Consider the following 18,179-nt stretch of genomic DNA (forward strand, 5'->3'; position numbering starts at 1 on the left):
GAAACCTGCCATGAAGCACACACGTCCCATCATGTGGGCAGACCCACTGATGGAAATGTTTACTTGCGAGCAGTAGTAAGTGGATCAGGCAAGTGTTCCCGTGGAGTTAAACCACCAAAGACCTAGTCTTGTACTCACGCTGAGAGCTGTCGCGTGCTCAGTCATTAGCTGCCTGCGACCAACTGTATGCTAGATATATTGGCATGCACGTATCTCTGTGGGTTCGGACACACCACTTCCTGTAGTTCAGTTCACACCGCAAGTTTGTTCCACTCTCGAGCTTCTGGTCCCTGTTTTACCGAGTCACCATCGGATTGTGAAGTACCTGTGTCAACTGGTATGAGTAGCGATATTGTCATGCCTTCTAAGAATACTAAAACAGTCACTGTAAGAAAATTTCTAAGGAAACAGAGGTTACTGCATAAAATGTGTGTAAAACAAAGCATAGGGCTAGAGATAAAGTTGTGATGAATGATACGCATTTTGCTGTCAAATGACCAATGCTTGAAGCCTTAAATGGCTACTGTGGCAGGATAGTGTCAAATGGTCTTTCACCAAACCCAAAGAAATTCTGGTCATATGTAAAGGCTGATATTGGCACTTAAGTGTTCAGTCACTCACAGATGATACAGGAAACAAAACTGAGGATAGCAAAGTGAAAGCTTAGCTAACTCAATTTTCAAATGTTCCTTAACAAAGGAAAACCCATAAGAATTGCCCCCACTGAATCTTTGTGCCTCTGAAAAAATTACTTAAATAGGTATTAATGTCATTGGGTAAAAGAAAGGAAAGGTAACAACTCTACTATTGTGGACTGATGCATGGAGCACAGAAACATGTAACAGAAAACTGCCTTTTTCTCATTAGAAAAAGAGCTATTGCGCGAGAGATAGTGTGAATGCTGTTTCCTGTTACATGTTTCTGTGCTCCATGCATTGCTTCACTGCAGGTGAGTGTTTACCTTCCCTTATTTTATGTATTACTACTTCCAGGAATTTCCATTATTGTTATGCACATCAGTGCCACTTGCACTGATAAAAAGCTGAAATCATTGCCCAATGGAATCCCTATCAGATTCTATACTGAATTTTAGGCTGAGTTAATCTATCACACATCCCTCCAACAAAAAAGTGTGCCCAGTAATTGGAAAAAAGCAAAGGTCACACCTGTCTACAAGAAGGGTAGTATAAGTGGTCTACAGAACTGTCATCCAATATCCTTGACATCCATTTGTTTTAGAATCTTAGAACATAATGTGAACTTGAAGAGGTATCTCGAACAGGATGACCTCCTCCATGTCAACCAGCATGGATTCTGAAAATATATAGACCATGTGAAACCCAACTCACATTTTTCTCATGTGATATACTGAAAGCCTTGGGTTAAGGCGGTCAGGTAGGTGAAGTATTTCGCAATTTCCAAAAAGCATTTGGCTCAATATCACATCTATGCTTATTATCAGAAGTACAGCTGTATGGTATATCAAATGAAATGTGCAACTGAATTGAGGATATTCTGGTAGGAAGGATGCAGCAACTTACATAGGATGGAGAGCTATTGACAGGTGTAGAAGCAACTTTGAGTGTGTCCCAGGAAAGTGTGTTGAGACCCTTGCTGTTCATGTTGTATAATAATAACACTGCAGATAATATCAGTAGCACCCTCAGAATTTTTGAATATGACGCAGCTATCTATAATGAAGTACTGTCTGAAAGAAGCTGCACAAATATTCAGTCATATCTTGATAAAATGTCAAAGTGAAGCAAAGATTGGGAACTTGTTTTAAATGTTCAAAAATAATGTAAAATTCTGAATTTCACATTATGACTAAAATATAAATGAATCACAGTCGGAATCAGTCAGCTCATACAAAAACCTGGGTGTAGCACTTTGTAGGGCCATGAAATGGAATGATCCACACAAGCTCAGTCGTAAGTGAAGCAGGTGACAGACTTTGGGTTATTGGTACAACACTAGGAAAATGTAATCAGACTACAAAAGAGATTGCTTACAAATCACTCAAGTGACCCATCTTAGAATATAACTCAAGTGAGTGGGAGTGGTAAAGGTAGGACTAACAGAGGATACTGAACATACACAGAGGGGGTTGCACGGATGATTACAGGTTTGTCTGAGTCTCAGATGTGCTGAAGAAACTTAACTGACAGCTTCTTTAAGACAGAGGTAAGTGTCAAGACCACCATTAAATGCTGACTCTTGGGATACATAACAACTCTTAAGTACCACTTGCAGAGGAATTGTAAGAACAAGATTAGATAAATTACAGTGTACCTTGAGGCAAGACTGTTTAAGTCTTGCTATCTGCACTCCATATGGAAAGGGAACGGGAAAATTACCTAAAATCTAGTATGATGGCATGTACCCTATGCCACGCACTTCACAGTAGTTTGCAGAGAGTAAATGTAAATATAGAATTAGTGCAGCATTACAACCGCCTGAGCAACTACAAACATTAGCTACAATGCTGTAATGATACCGACTGTTAAAGTGAGAGCACGCAGGTGTTCCATGTGGGCAAGGTAAGCTACTCTGCCATCTCTAGCTCACAATAAGGGTTGTCCAATCAGCAGTACATAGCACTCCAGTTGTGCAAAGTACAACAAGCTATTTGTTTATCTACAAGCTGAACAAGCTCAGCCCCTTCAATGGCTATAGAAGCTGTGATGTGACTTTCAGGATAGTGACAGTAACTAGAAAGTGAAAACGTTCTGATGAATCTAATAAGGAACCCTTGTGTAGTAAAATGTGAGCCCGTATACAGGATTTTGGACCTGTATTGTCATTTAGCTTTGTTCAACTATAATTACTCCTTTCAAATTGTACAATGAACAAATATTCCACACATAAAATAGACACAACTGCATATAGTGAAGTTCAGCATGATCATGGTCTGACACTTCAGTCACCTGTAGCCAAGAGCCAGTGACCCCTGGTATTTTGTTGTGCACTGGTTCTGGCCGACACTTTGTACGCATCAACAAGTCTGTAACCATCACTAGTCTGTAATCATTCTGTATGCTGTCACTCTGAGACCTGATAACTGTTACGTTGTCGCTCGTAACCGTGTGCACCACTACTGAATCATCGTAATTCTACAGCAACAGCAACTTTGTACGACTTCTGACCAACAGTTCTGCCAAATTATTGTCACATTTCAGGTAATGGACTTGGACGCTTGTCCCATTTTGTTTTTGTCATGGCTTCTTCCTCACTTGTTCTAATTATTCTGTTAGTTGGTCTCCTCCTTTTCAATAATGGCCTCCCTCTCTTCATTGTTCTGTTATTTGGCTTCCTGTTTGCGAATGGCCTTCCTCTATTCATGGTTCTGTTAATTGGCCTTCTGTTCAGAACCTGGCCTACCTCTTTTCATTGTTGTGTCCGTTGGCCCCCTCTTTTCATTGTTGTGTCACTTTGCCACCTTTACAGGACCAGCTTCGCTTTCCCTTGCTGTCATGCGTAATGTCAATTAATAAAATGTTTTGAGCAGTTATGCCATTGTTGAATGAATTTCACATTTAAACCTGACATTTCATCACCATCTCTATGACGGACATCCTTATCTGTGGAGGACATATTCAAGGAGGATTGTAACTTCTTTGAGTGTCAAATTCACACCCTAGCTCGCTACTGGTAGTGCAACATTTCTGGTCGTGAAAGTTCACATTTTACAACATGTGTAGTTTGTTGTTTTCTTCACCTCACTTGCACACAATTGTCTTGCCACTCGTGTTGACCTTTTCTAGTGCTTGTATCAGTCTCAATGCCATTGTGTTTCCCAAAACCCCTTTTCACTGTATGCAATCTTCCTGGTTTGGATGTGATCCTCAGGCTAGCACCTGACAAACCTGTTTGTCAGCACATCCTTTATTGTAGAGATCTGTAAAGGACTGCTGGTTTCCACTTTCGCAGGGGGAGAGTGTGGTGGTGGTGGGGACACACAGGAATGTGTTCATGGAACACATCGGTGCATAACAACGAGCCTGCTGGGCACAGAGGAAGCCACTGCAGTCCCAACCAGGAAATCTTGCCACAATGGACGACTCCATCGACAACAACAACAAGGGCATCACACAACATTTCTGTCTTCCTATCCTGCTTCGTGCAACACGTGAGAGCTGCAGGTGGACACCAGAGCAGCTCTTCACTCCTCAACTCGCAACTGTACACATGGCTGAGCTCTCTATCATTGCCTCCCATCAAACACCATCTGGTCAGCTACAATACACACCAATTTCCTGCTCTTTGTTCCACTCTACCTCAGCACAAAATTCTTATTGTCTTTGCCGACCTTTCTTAGGCACTTTTGGTTGTTTGTCATTTGATGCTCTTCATGTTTTCTTATGTTGTTTGTTGTCCATCCGCTGCAGCAGACGCGACTTTCACGGCACTGTAATATGTTTTTTCTGTCAAAGACCTCCCTTGTACAATGATTATTTGGCTCACCTACTTTTATGATTTTTGCTTTCGCAGTGGCATCCACCAGCATCACAGTTTGCTGTGGCAGCATACCGCCTCGGCTGTGTCCACCCACCTTCCCGCTGACTACAAACCCCACAAGGACGACATGGTTCGGCCTCTCGATGCATTCTGGCTGCACATGCACACATCTGATGAAGGACTTTGTCCAATAGCTAAATAATATCTTTTAGTCTTTTTTTCAGTGTCCCTGTCTGCCACTCACACCTCCTCTCTCTGATGAGTGAGCAGTCTATCATTTTCATATTCCTTACTTTAAACAGACATAACTGTATAATATGAAGTTGGGCATAAATAATGTTATTTTCATTATTTATAAAGGAACACTGAAGTCTATTTTGTAACATCAGGATACTAAATTCAAAATGTCCTAACTATTATATCAAACTTCAAATAATCTAATGAAAGATGTCACCATATTTAGCATAGTTTGTCAAACTAAGTTTGTAAAAGCATGAATGTGTAGTAAAGGTTGGAGCAAAACAACAAGAATTAAAAATTATTTGTTATAAAGTGAAAGTATGATTTATTAAGACCCTGTAAATCAACCAATAGTATCAGTTCTGTTTTGGCACTAAGGTTGTTGAGGCACCACAGTTGAGGCATGGATGTCACAGCATGAGGTTGAGCCAGGAAGTTGAATGTTTAATATTTTGGGGATTTTGTGAAACACCTGTACTCTCAGCAGTTGGTTTATCTGAGTAATCATTCATCATGGCATTCAGCTAAGTTTAAGCTATGTTGTTATTGTTAGTTAAGGTACTGAGACGTTTTTCAATTTGTTAGGGTTGGATTTTTATGTCTGAGGTGCTCCTGGGAAGTCTTGCAGCAGTAAAAGACATCCTTTTGATGAGTTTCAATCATCGCAAGTAGTCGCTCATAGTGTGCAGTGCCACGCATCACGCCATGGAGCTCCACCCTGGCAAAGTTACACGGTTTTTGTCAACACAGTCCTAAGAATATAGAACAAAGAAAGGAGAAGAATCTGACGACAGAAATCTGTCAGACAATATGTTCTTGTGAAACAAGTCAGTAGTAATCTGAGTTGAAAACTGTGTTTTAATTGTAGTCTGGTCAATAAACCAGACTGTTTCTAGAGTACATAGCCTGTCCTTCTTCATGGTAAAAGTAGCTTTATACAGAATAACAGCTGAAAGAAGTGGAGGTTCTATCTGGTTTAACGTAAAGATATCAGAAGCCCTCACACGAGGCGACTGTGTTTTTGGAAACTGCAAAATAGTGTATAAAAAAAACTTGAAATTACAGTAACAAAGTTCCATGGCTAATGACATATTGAGACAAAAGCACTGCAATAAGAAAACACAAGAGGATCATGTGGCGGCAGCCCTCCAAGAGGCAATCACATTGGTGAAGAAACTGTACAGGTAATGACAAACGGAAACAAAATTATGAGCAGAAGATATGTACACATGAACAAATATGACATGATCCAGTGATAACTACAGTGCAGTGTTAGTAATTGTGCAACATAAACCCTCAAAATTGAGACGGCTGTATCTAATAAATAGCAGTGTGCTTTATTAACAAAATCAATGAAGTGAAGTCAACCAGCTGAAACTAATTTAACACCTAATAGAAAAATTGAGATTGGCAATGGTAATAACCACTGGGTAGCAACTCCAATAATCAAGTATAAACAAGCTTTCACAATGACATATCAAGGAGATTTCATTAAAAATAACTACCTCAATGAGACCAAGAAGTCTTTCAGAAGGTAATTTATCAATTACAATGTAATTGTTGCAGTCAATATTAAGAGTGACTTCTATTGAGAATATCTGGAGACCATGGGTATGTCCACTCGCCGCCACCATATGCACTTGCCTCAACAACAGTTTCTAACCTAACCTAACCTAACCTAACCTATGAGCCATCCCTCCATAGCGCAGCATTACATTGCAGTGCACCGCTCCAACAACTGGGGTGCGACCATATGCAACAGCAGTGGCAACCACCGATCATTTTTGATTGTGTAAATCATGAAATTCTGCTAGACAAGCTCAAGTATTGTGGCATGAGTGGGACAGTGCACAAATGGTTTAATTCGTACCTAACTGGAAGAGTGCAGAAAGTTGAAATAAGTAGTTCTCGTAACATGCAAAGATCAGCACATTCCTCAAACTGGGGAACTATCAAGAATGGGGTTTCCACAAGGGTCAGTCTTGGGTCCTTTGTTGTTCTTATTATATATTAATGACTTGCCATTCTATATTCATGAAGAGGCAAAGTTAGTTATCTTTGCTGATGATACAAGTATAGTAATCACACCTGACAAACAAGAATTAACTGATGAAATTGTCAATACTGTCTTTCAGAAAATTACTAAGTGGTTCCTTGTAAACGGACTCTCACTGAATTTTGATAAGACACAGTACATACAGTTCCGTACAGTGAATGGTATGACGCCATTAATAAATATAGACCTTAATCAGAAGCATATAGCTAAGGTAGAATATTGCAAATTTTTAGGTGTGTCCATTGATGAGAGATTAAATTGGAAGAAACACATTGATGATCTGCTGAAACGTTTGAGTTCAGCTACTTATGCAATAAGGGTCATTGCAAATTTTGGTGATAAACATCTTAGTAAATTAGCTTACTACGCCTATTTTCACTCATTGCTTTCATATGGCATCATATTTTGGGGTAATTCATCACTGAGGAATAAAGTATTTATTGCACAAAAGCGTGTAATCAGAATAATAGCTGGAGTCCACCCAAGATCATCCTGCAGACATTTATTTAAGGATCTAGGGATATGCACAGTAGCTTCTCAGTATATATACTCTCTTACGAAATTTGTTATTAACAACCAAACCCAATTCAAAAGTAATAGCAGTGTGCATAACTACAATACTAGGAGAAAGGATGATCTTCACTATTCAAGATTAAATCTAACTTTGGCACAGAAAGGGGTGAATTATACTGGCACTAAAGTCTTTGGTCACTTACCAAATAGTATCAAAAGTCTGACAGATAACCAACAAGTATTTAAGAAGAAATTAAAAGAATTTCTGAATGACAACTCCTTCTACTCCATAGAGGAATTTTTAGATATAAATTAAGAAAAAAAAACAAAAAAATATTAAAAAAATAAAAAAAATAAAAAATAAAGAAAAACAAAAAAACACAATAAAATAAAGTTGTTATATTAACTTAAGTATGTTGTTAAATTAACCTAATTATGTCATGTATTGGAAAATTCGACTCGTTCCACATCATTACGAAATATCGTATTCATGATCCATGGAACTAGTATTAATCTAATCTAATCTAATCTAATCTAACTGACTATTCGATAGGTTACACACAGTTATACACTGTAGTGACAAAAGTAATGGGATGCTATTTAATATTGTGTCAGATCTCCTTTTGCCCAGCATAGTGCAGCAACTAGACGTGGCATGGACTCAAAACGTTATTGGAAGCCCCTGCAGAAATACTGAGCCATCTTTCCTCTATAGCCATCAATAACTGTGAAAGTGCTACCATTGCGGAATTTTGTGCATGAACTGGCCTCTCGACTAAGTCAAATAAACGCTCGATGGGATTCATGTCGCATGATCTGGATGGCCAAATCATTCGCGCGAATTGTCCAGAATGTTCTTCAAATCAATCAAAAACAACTGAGACCCGGTAACATGGTGCATTGTCATTCATAAAAATTCCATCATTGTTTGGGAACATGAAGGTCATGAATGACTGTAGAAAACAAAAAGCAACTGAGAGAGAATGATGCTCAGGCTCATAATTAAGTCTTCATTGAGAGACAATCCCATTTCATCATTTACTACAGTACCATTAGCAGCATCTTCAATGTTAAATAGTATGGAACACACAAGTAATCCCCATTAGTAACAGTGCACTATGTGTATACTACACAGGTCATAATGAAACGGATGCACAGGGTCAAGAGTCAACTAAAATCAAATTAAATTACAATTCAAATGATTTTACAGCTACATTTAGCAAAGATATGTCCTCTATATTCACACCATCTGGTGATTTATATCCTCTTTTATTCCTGAAAGCATTTAACAATATGCTAACAGACAACTGGGCTGACTATCATAAAACTACATTTGTAGTAAATCATCTAAGACGAGCAGCAGCACAATAGGTTATGTTCAAAGTGGGTGACTTTAAAATGTACCATTATTCTGAGATCAAATTTAAATCAAAATACTGTTACCAAGGAGCCCAGAAGAAACTTCATTGGCGATATTAGGAGCAAAGCCTTACGACAACAATGATGGATGGGTTACAGGGATTTTGTCGAGTACCAGCTAAATAAAGCTAAGTACTTAGACTTAGACAACCCAATTCGAGAGGAACATATCTAAGATGTAATTATAAGTTGTCCACCATGAAGTGTTTGGGATAAACTAGTAGGAAAGAACAGGGGAAATATACATAACCTATTAGAATACCTTGATCAGACAGATATAATATATTGCCAGTCAGATAGGTGGAATTCCAGCTACAATGTAATGTACAATAACAACATGAATAGAAATAACAATAATGGAAATACAGGACCGAGGAATACCAGAAGTGACAACAGTGAGCAGTGCAGTAATAGGGTAAGACGAAGGTGGAAGAGACCAGTTTAATCAGACTTTGGACAATAATACCAATACTACAGAGAGGGAAAACTAGTAAGCTTCCAGGGAAGGTGTCAGTCCCAGAAGCATATGAAAATGAGTCGCATCATATAGACTCACACCTATTAATGTACAGAAATGGGATTATTATGGCTGATGTCTTGTTAGAGGAAACTGAACAACCAATTAGGGAATATATTCAACCAAAACTAAAGGGCACAATACAAAATGTACCAGTAAACATAATTTTAGATTCACGTAGCGATGTGTGCATAACAAACCCAAACTGTCTAGAATAGAATAACATACTGGAGTATTTTCCAGCATTTCCAGTATGCAGAGTCAAGATAATAGGAGTCACAGGAACTAATGGCAAAAACCAATACAATTAGAAGTGTTAGTGAGACACAGTCTTGATAAATATAGATTTTAATACCCCATGTTACTTATATTTTAGGATTAAACCCTATAATTCTAGGTATGGACTGGAGGATTAAATCCTACAATTCTAGGTATGGACTGGGTGTCTGAGCAAGTAATTGTATTAGATTTCATAAAAGGGTTTACAATATTCACTTATGGAAACAATGTTGAATTAGTGACAATCCCTTTTGAAACAGTTATGTTACAGAAATCTAAAATAACACTGTGTTCATAGTACGTAACTGCAAACGTTTTGTAGAAGACCCACTGTAATTGCTATATGATGATTAAGATGCCACGTATCGTGCCATGCAGACTACTTTTAGCAAATAAAAGCAAATAATCCACGACCCAGAATCAAATGCTCAACCTATTGCCTGCTAATCCAAAATGCTATCCACTGCACCAACTACACAGCACTGCTGCTATATCCTGATAGAGATAGTTACCGTACACGTGATTACAATGTTGCCAGATTGCCAATCTATAACATCTATTTACTGCCCAAAAATATGTAGAGGACAAAATTTTGTGAGAGACATTTTTGTATTGCCAGTATGCGAGGAATCGCACTGCAAAGTCCGAATGTGCAGATTTTTCTCCACCCTGTATGTTGGTTGATATTTCAGGGGCTTTGTGTAACGCATATACCCTTATCAGTTAGTATAATTGGGTAATGATTCATAATTGGCGTTCAGCTAAGTTTAAGCGTGTTATTATTGTTAGTAGAGGTATTGAGATGTTTCTGGGTTATTTAGAGTTGGATTTTGATGTTTTTTTAGGTGCTCCTGGGGAGATGTATAGCAGCGAGACACCCTTTCTGTGAGTTTCAATCATTGCAAGTAGCCATTCAGAGTCTGCAACACCATGTGTCACATCTCGGAGCACCTCCCTGGCGAAGTTTCATGGCTTATGTCAACACAGATCTGAGAATGTAGAACGAAGAAAACAGAAGAATCTGATAACAGAAATGTGTCAGATGATATGATCTTGTGAAGTAACTAAGTCGCAATCTGAGTTTTAAAGTGAGTTTGAGTAGTAGGCTGGTCAATAAACCCCTACTGTGTTCAGAGTACACAGACTCTTTTTAGTTAAAGTAGCTTTACAGGAAGAGATTGCCACTCATCATATAGTGGAGATGTTGATTTACAAGTAGCCACAACAAAAAGGTAGCTGCACATTTTAGCTTTGAGCCAAAAGGCCTTACTCTGAAGTAGAAAAAACACACACATTCATATAAGCACAACTCTCGTACACATGAGCTGTCAGAGACTCAGTCTGGCTACAGCAACCAGAGACAGTATTCATGCATGTGTGAGTTGCGCTTGTGTGAATGTGTGTTTGTTTTCCACTTTAGAAGAAGGTCCTTTGGCCAAAAGCTAAAATGTGTAACAGTCCTTCCATTACACCTGACTGCAACTCAACATCTCTTCTATACGGTAATGAATAAATATAAAATATATCAACTAACATGTCAATCAATGTCAGTGAAAAATATACCCAGTTGAGACCATATGCTATTCTTAAAAACCTAATGACAAGATTCCTTTCAGACTAGCAACATATTAATTCCTAAATGTGCAACCATGGGGACAGAATGACAAGACAGTAGATGGGGGGTTCACCAATTATGTTGTGACAGATTTGAATAAAACACAAGCTTGGAGAAACGAAAACTACGATGGAATCTTATAATTATTATGTTAATCCCGCTAAAAACATGAATCTGAATGTACGGAAGACCCGTGGACCATAAATTACTGTATAATGAACAGGTACAACAATGATTTGACAGCACTGAGAACAAAGGTACGTTACACTCACCAGACACAATTATAGTCCCTCCCAGCCTCACCTGTTGGTTGATTTGGAGTGCTTTAGATGGTGTAGAACTGATACCAGGTATCATGTGAGCTTCCACCAATGACAGTAAGTCATGGTAATGATGTGGTACCCTGTATATATATGCCAGTTGGTTGTATAGAAGTAGCGCAGTAAGATGGTTCGGTTGGCCCTCAGTTTTAAAGAATATAACACCAGATCTAATTTTGTGCTTAGTTTTATGTATGTAATTGTTTTTCTAATTTATTTTGACAACTACCAGTTAGTATATTTTATTATAGGGCGAAATCAGTAATTGTTTCATAACTTAAATTCTACTGTTGACATATAAATTCTGTACTAATTATACGAGGTGTGGCTAGAAAAAAACCGGACTAGTACTGGTGAAACAATAAAACGAATGCAATAAGGCTGAAAGTCACGTGGCCTGTCACATGACTCTCGCTCCGCCTACTGCTCGAGTTTCATCTGCCTCCTGCACTCAGTCTGCCCGTGGCGTCAGTTTTAAGTAGTTGACGTTTTGTCTCTGTGTTGGAAAATGTTGAGTGTACAGAAAGAACAGCGTGTTAACATCAAATTTTGTTGCAAACTAGGAAAATCTGCAAGTGAAACGTTTGTAATGTTACAACAAGTGTACGGCGATGATTGTTTATCGCAAACACAAGTGTTTGAGTGGTTTAAACGATTTAAAGATGGCCACGAAGACACCAGTGATGACACTCGCACTGGCAGACCATTGTCAGCAAAAACTGATGCAAACATTGAAAAAATCGGTAAACTTGTTCGACAAGATCGCCGTTTAACAATCAGAGCAGTGTCTGAGTTAACAGGAGTTGACAAGGAAAGTGTCGAACAAGTTTACCGATTTTTTTCAATGTTTGCATCAGTTTCTGCTGACAATGGTCTGCCAGAGCGAGTGTCATCACTGGTGTCTTCGCGGCCATCTTTAAATTGTTTAAACCACTCAAACACTTGTGTTCGCGATAAACAATCATCGCCGTACACTTGTTGTAACATTACAAACGTTTCACTTGCAGATTTTCCTAGTTTGAAACAAAATTTGATGTTAACACGCTGTTCTTTCTGTACACTCAACATTTTCCGACGCACAGACAAAACGTCAACTACTTAAAACAGACGCCACGGGCAAACTGAGTGCAGGAGGCAGATGAAACTTGAGCAGTAGGCGGAGCGAGAGTCACGTGACAGGCCACGCGACTTTCAGCCTTATTGCATTCGTTTTATTGTTTCACCAGTACTAGTCCGGTTTTTTTCTAGCCATACCTCGTAAACATTTGGAGGAACAACTAATTGTATTCTTAAAGTATCTATTTGGCTCTATTCGAAAACATGTTAGCAAAGCAAGCCCTTGATTAATTTCAAAGTAATTAACAGTTCTGTCAAAAGTATTTTTTGCATAACTATATTTTTTAATTTCACAATTTAAACAAATAATTCAGTCTAGCTCTGGTAGTAGAAGTAACTGTTACAGTTAATTTAATGAGTTCAGCTTTAGTTGTAATTTCTGTAAATTAAACATTGAATAGTGTTACACTAATAGGCCATGTGTTAAAGCAATGACAGTGTCTGTTCCATACATACCTGATTATTCCGAAAGAACCGTGAATTATGTGGTTATGTTTTTACTGCTCATAGATGTTCAACAGTAAACTTTTGTAGCAGTATGTGGATGTTCACCTGCAAAATATTAATGAGGCTTACGGGAAGTTAGAACAATAGTGCACAGGCCATATATAACTGTGTATTATTGGAGGGTAGTGAAAAGTCAAAGTAAAATACTGTGAAATGCAACTGTGCATCTGTTAGCTACATTATTTACAGTATTCAGTGTTGGAATTACAAACCCTATTTTTCAGCCAGCATAGCAATGCAGTACACCAATACCAAGGACAATCAACGAAGAAATAAAGAAGGCAAACCATCACATATTGTGTCCTAATGTGAGGACATTGTATGTGGGCACAATAAACTAGAACTCAAGAAATTTGACAGTGAAGTGTCAACTTGAGCTGTTTACAGGGATTTAAATGGAAGAGATGCTACAGCCAATCAGCACTGGGGTTTCATGGCCACAGCAGCCAATCAGTGATCGGGTTCTATGGAAGCAGCCACTGAGTACAGGAGCAGCCAAGCAGTACAAAGGTGGACATAGCTGACCGAGATAAACAAGACGCCTCACCGAGAGAATTACAACTTGCAGTAGAAAACGAGTCGAGATAACCACAGCAGAGCAGCAGCCGACGAGTGATTAAAAACAAGGTAATTCATTGCAAAAGCTGTTTTATATTAATTGATACATACTGAGTGACCTTAATGAACAAGACAGTGTGATGGGAGACACAGGGCAACAGGAGACGTTCTGTAGAAGATTATAAATCAGACATGAATGTAACTTTGAATGATGGGGACAAAAGTCCTATTGTAGATGAAATGATAAAAGCGTCATCTACATTGTGTGGTGATGTGAGTGAAATGGACGAAAACAGTACTGAAGTGGGTGAGATCGTTAAGGTTAAGGAGGAGGCATCTAGTAGCGAACATCAGCAAGGGCAACAGTTTATGGCAGACGGAAATTTGGAAGTGATGTTAAGGCAAATTATGAGTAGTTTGAGTTGTTTGAGTAATATGAACATGAAAGAAGACATTAGTAGTATGAAAAAAGACATTAGTAGTATGAAAAAAGGCATTAGTAGGGTGGTAAAGAAAACTGATAGCATTAGAACTGACATAGTTAGCTTAAAGGATGAACTGTAGAAAGAAATTAAAAAGAAGATTAAGGTAGTCAGCTCTAATCTTTCAGAATTAAATAAGAAGGTTGAGGCAGTAGTGAAAGATTGTGATGAAAAGATAAAGAAAGTAGAACAGAATACTAATGAGAAATTAACATTAATGAGTAGTAAATGTGTAGGAGAGAGAAAGAAGCTTTGTGATGACTATAGTGGGAGGGTGGAGGAGCCTGAAAAACAGTGTAAAGATGAAGTCAAAGCAGCCAGGAAATTTTATGCCGAAAACAGGGTTTAACTTGAGAACCAAATAGATCAGATTAAAAGTGATTTTGAAACGGAGGTAGAAACCAAGTGTGCAGTAGTGGTAGAGGAAAACTGGAAAAAGTAAACGACAATGTAGATTCAAAATTGACTGAAATAGGGGGAAAAGTGGAAGAGGTACAAAGTCTAAAGCATAGCATAAGTGACAGGGTGTCTGATTCTGACAGTAGTTGTAATGATGATAGCAGTGAAGAATCCAGTAGTGATGAGGACGAAGTATTTGAATTTACTATTGATAATGAGGGCAATGAGTTAAGTAAAGAAAGAATTAATGAGGATTTGTTGTATGAAGAACACATGGTAAACAAAAAGGAAGTGTGGCACCCTGTAATGACAGCGAGGGTACAAGGGATACATGTTTTTGAATCTATTAAGAACACAGAGGGTATAGTAGCGATGCATGTTTGTGGAATAAAAATTATTGGTACTACTGGTAAACTAGCAAAGAGTGTGAAACTGTGGAATTGGCAGGACAGCTGTTGGAATGTAATTTCTTGGTGATTCAAAATATCAGCACTGATGTAATATTTGAGACTAATTTCTTGTGCAAATAGCAAGTAGGGGATTCAGCAGTCTGCATTGGATTCATTACGTGGCAATAATGCTTACCCCTGCTGTCGGTCTCAATTTTCATGTTTCCTGAGACAGTCAAACCCCTCTCCTAGCCTATCTGTAGTTAATAAGTAAATCAGAAACATTCTTTCTTCGACTTTCATGTAATTTTGTACAGTAGGATGCTTTAGTGTAGGAATACTTTCGAAAACGTTTCTCCAGAATTATTTATGTATATTATGTTGTATTAGTTATAAGTAAGGGAATCATAATCGGACGGAATAAAGTAAATTGGTACAGTGGTGAAAGAATTTCTGTCAAACAAATGGCAGGTAAACTGAAAATGAAAGGTGTCAGCATATGTGGAGGATAATGAACATCTGAAGTAATCAGCTCATTGGTGCAGCAGCAGAGGCAATATGCAGTAAAAACCATCTTAAATATGAGATCTTAATGTTCATTGTTGTATAATAGAAGTGTATGTGTTCGATGCAATCAGTATATTATCTACCTATAGAACTGTGTCATGCTACAGCCTTTTCTAACATTAAGGAATTCCAACTTTGTACATAGTTGCCTGGAGTAATGTGTGTGGAAAGAATAAGCAAGATTTGTATGTATATCACCCTTCCAGCTAGAATACAGTGAAATAATAGTTTTTCTGAATGGTAATTTTATGTGATCAGTAATGAGAGTTAAGTTTGTCTTAGCATAAGGATCTGTTATTGTGGAGTGGTTTTCAGTAGAGTTAATTTTGCATTAGATAAGCAGAGCAGGTGTTTATTTATTATATAATGAAGCAATAATGAAATAATAAAATAATGAATAATGTTAGGGTCTTAATGGTTAGGGAGTGTGTCTCTCCAGTAGGGATATTTTTTGAGAATGCTCTCCACTAGCTAACGAGGTAAGAAATGTTAAGTAAAATAATGGAGCTGACAGACATGAATACAAACAAATGTGGTATAACTCTACTGATGATCTATTTCTGAACTATGCAACATTGGGTAGTGTTTTATTGTGCGAGAGCTTAACAAAAAGAACAATATTTTAGCGAGTCACAAGTAATATAATGCTGCATCATTGGATCTATACATTATCTGAAAACTTCTATTTGTGTTCTGAGGAATTATGAGCTTTAAGTGGTAATGCTGGAACAATGAAAATTAATTTTGCTGATTAGCTGATAACTGTGGTGCTAGACTAGTGTATTTCTGACAGGTCAACTATCTGGTAGCATTTTGGGAGGATTTAATTTTCTGTTTGAATGAGAGCAGTACTCGGAGTGGAGAAACAGGGCAATGATTTTATACAACTTCCATCCCCTTAATTCTGATTTGAATATTAATTAAGCTATGTAATGGTGACTCTATTCTTTTTTCATAACGTAATGATTAGTGAATCTATGCTACTGCACATCATGAGTTTTTGCTATTTTGCAATGGGAAAGAAACCAAAATCTTTCAAGTTTAACCAGTTTCAGACAGTTATGACTTAGAGTAAGGTGTTGTAGTGTAACATGCACTTGGTTTTAAAATTTTTTCTAGTCCACACCTTTCATACTATAGTCAAATTTGGTGCTAATTATTGTAATGTTTTCCATGTGCAGGGTGTCCCACTCAAAGACCCAGGAAAAAAAGAAAAGAAAAACAAAACCACACAGTAGATACAACAATGAAAAATGCACCACACTGTAGAGCATCTCAAAGTATTTATTTATCATCAATACACCTCTACATGTGAACCATTTGCAGCATGAAGAATATTGAGTTTATATTCAATTTCTTGCCAAGGTCTTTGTAACATTTCCTCTGTTATTGTTGCAATCGCATTACTGATACAATGTCACAACGTAGGAATATCGTCCACTTTGGTCACATACACAATGGTCCTTCACGAATCTCCACATGAAGAAACCAAGTGGCATAATCTCGGGTGAATGTGGTGGGTAGGCAATGAGACCTCCGCGTCTGATCCAACGACTGGGAAATTTCCTCTCCAGGAACTTGCGAACAACTGTTGACCAATGTGGCAGAGCTCCATCTTGTTGAAAAATGATGTTGGGTTGCAAGTCTTGTATCTGAGGGTACACAAACTGCTCCAACATGTGCAGATACACTAACCTATTCACTGTTTGTTCTGAAAAGAGGAAAGGTCCAACAATCCTGTCATGCATTAGCTCGCACCAGATGTTTAGTTTAGGGCTATCAGGAACATGTTCAATGACAACGTGCGGATTTTGCGAACCCCAAATCCGAACATTATGCCTATTAACCCTTCCTGATAGATGAAAGGTTGCCTAATCTGAGAATAAACATCTTTCCTGGAAGCTGGCATCCTTATCAATACGCTGCAGCATATCCACAGCAAATTGTTGTCGGCATGGTTTGTCGTTCAGCGTCAGATGTTGCAGAATTTGCACTTTGTAAGCACACATATGAAGACGCTGGTGAACTACACAATGCATTGTTGATCGAGGTACATCATGTTGCCTAGACGCTTGACAAATTGACTTACGTGCGTTTCTGGGAAACGTTTGTCTGATGTCCTCCACTGTCTCTTATGAAACTCAGTAACACGCACCACCAGAATGTTTCAGAACACTTCCTGTTGCCAGAAACTCACTACACCATTCCTTAATTGTTTTCACATCAGGTGGATCACATTCATACACACGACGACAATTCTTTGCACAGTAATGGGCGATTTTGTTTCCGAAAACCACACTACTGCTTGCGCGTGCTGCTGTGGAGTCGCCATTTTCACTTCATATGACCATGCTGCACTTGTGCGAGGGTACTTGGCACTTCTGACGTTGGGATATAAATTCTTTGAGATGCTCTACAATGTGGTGCATTTTTCATTGTCGTATCTCCTGTGGTTTTTCTCTCCTGGGTCCTTGAAATCAGGGAGGTTTGAGTGGGACACCCTGTACTGTGGCAGAGGAGAATTACAAACCCCATTTTTCAATCATTGTAACAATGCAGTATGTCGACATCGAGGACAATTAACGAAGAAATAAAGAAGAAAAACTGTCACAAAGTTGCAGTTCTATCAATGGAGAACTTTCCAACATGTCATCAAGAAATGATGTATCACTCGCAACCATATGGCACAGTATAGAAACAGTGGTCGTAAAAAGATCCTAACACATGTCACACCTTGTCAATGA

General features: G+C 38.3%; 1 protein-coding gene across 4 annotated transcripts in view; it reads right to left on the bottom strand.

The window, feature by feature from the left end:
• The window catches only part of LOC126235980 (uncharacterized), a 159,625-nt gene that overhangs the window by 40,740 nt on the left and 100,706 nt on the right, over window positions 1-18,179 (bottom strand). For 3 of the 4 annotated variants that reach the window (XR_007544855.1, XR_007544854.1, XR_007544856.1), the window contains one exon: window positions 12,990-13,085. The exons of the other annotated variant lie outside the window; for it this stretch is intronic. The gene's annotated coding sequence lies outside the window, so the exon portion shown is untranslated. The remainder of the gene's footprint in view (window positions 1-12,989; window positions 13,086-18,179) is intronic. 4 annotated transcript variants of the gene reach the window in all.

The sequence above is a fragment of the Schistocerca nitens genome, chromosome 2 (genome assembly GCF_023898315.1).
Source record: "Schistocerca nitens isolate TAMUIC-IGC-003100 chromosome 2, iqSchNite1.1, whole genome shotgun sequence".
NCBI lineage: Eukaryota > Metazoa > Arthropoda > Insecta > Orthoptera > Acrididae > Schistocerca > Schistocerca nitens.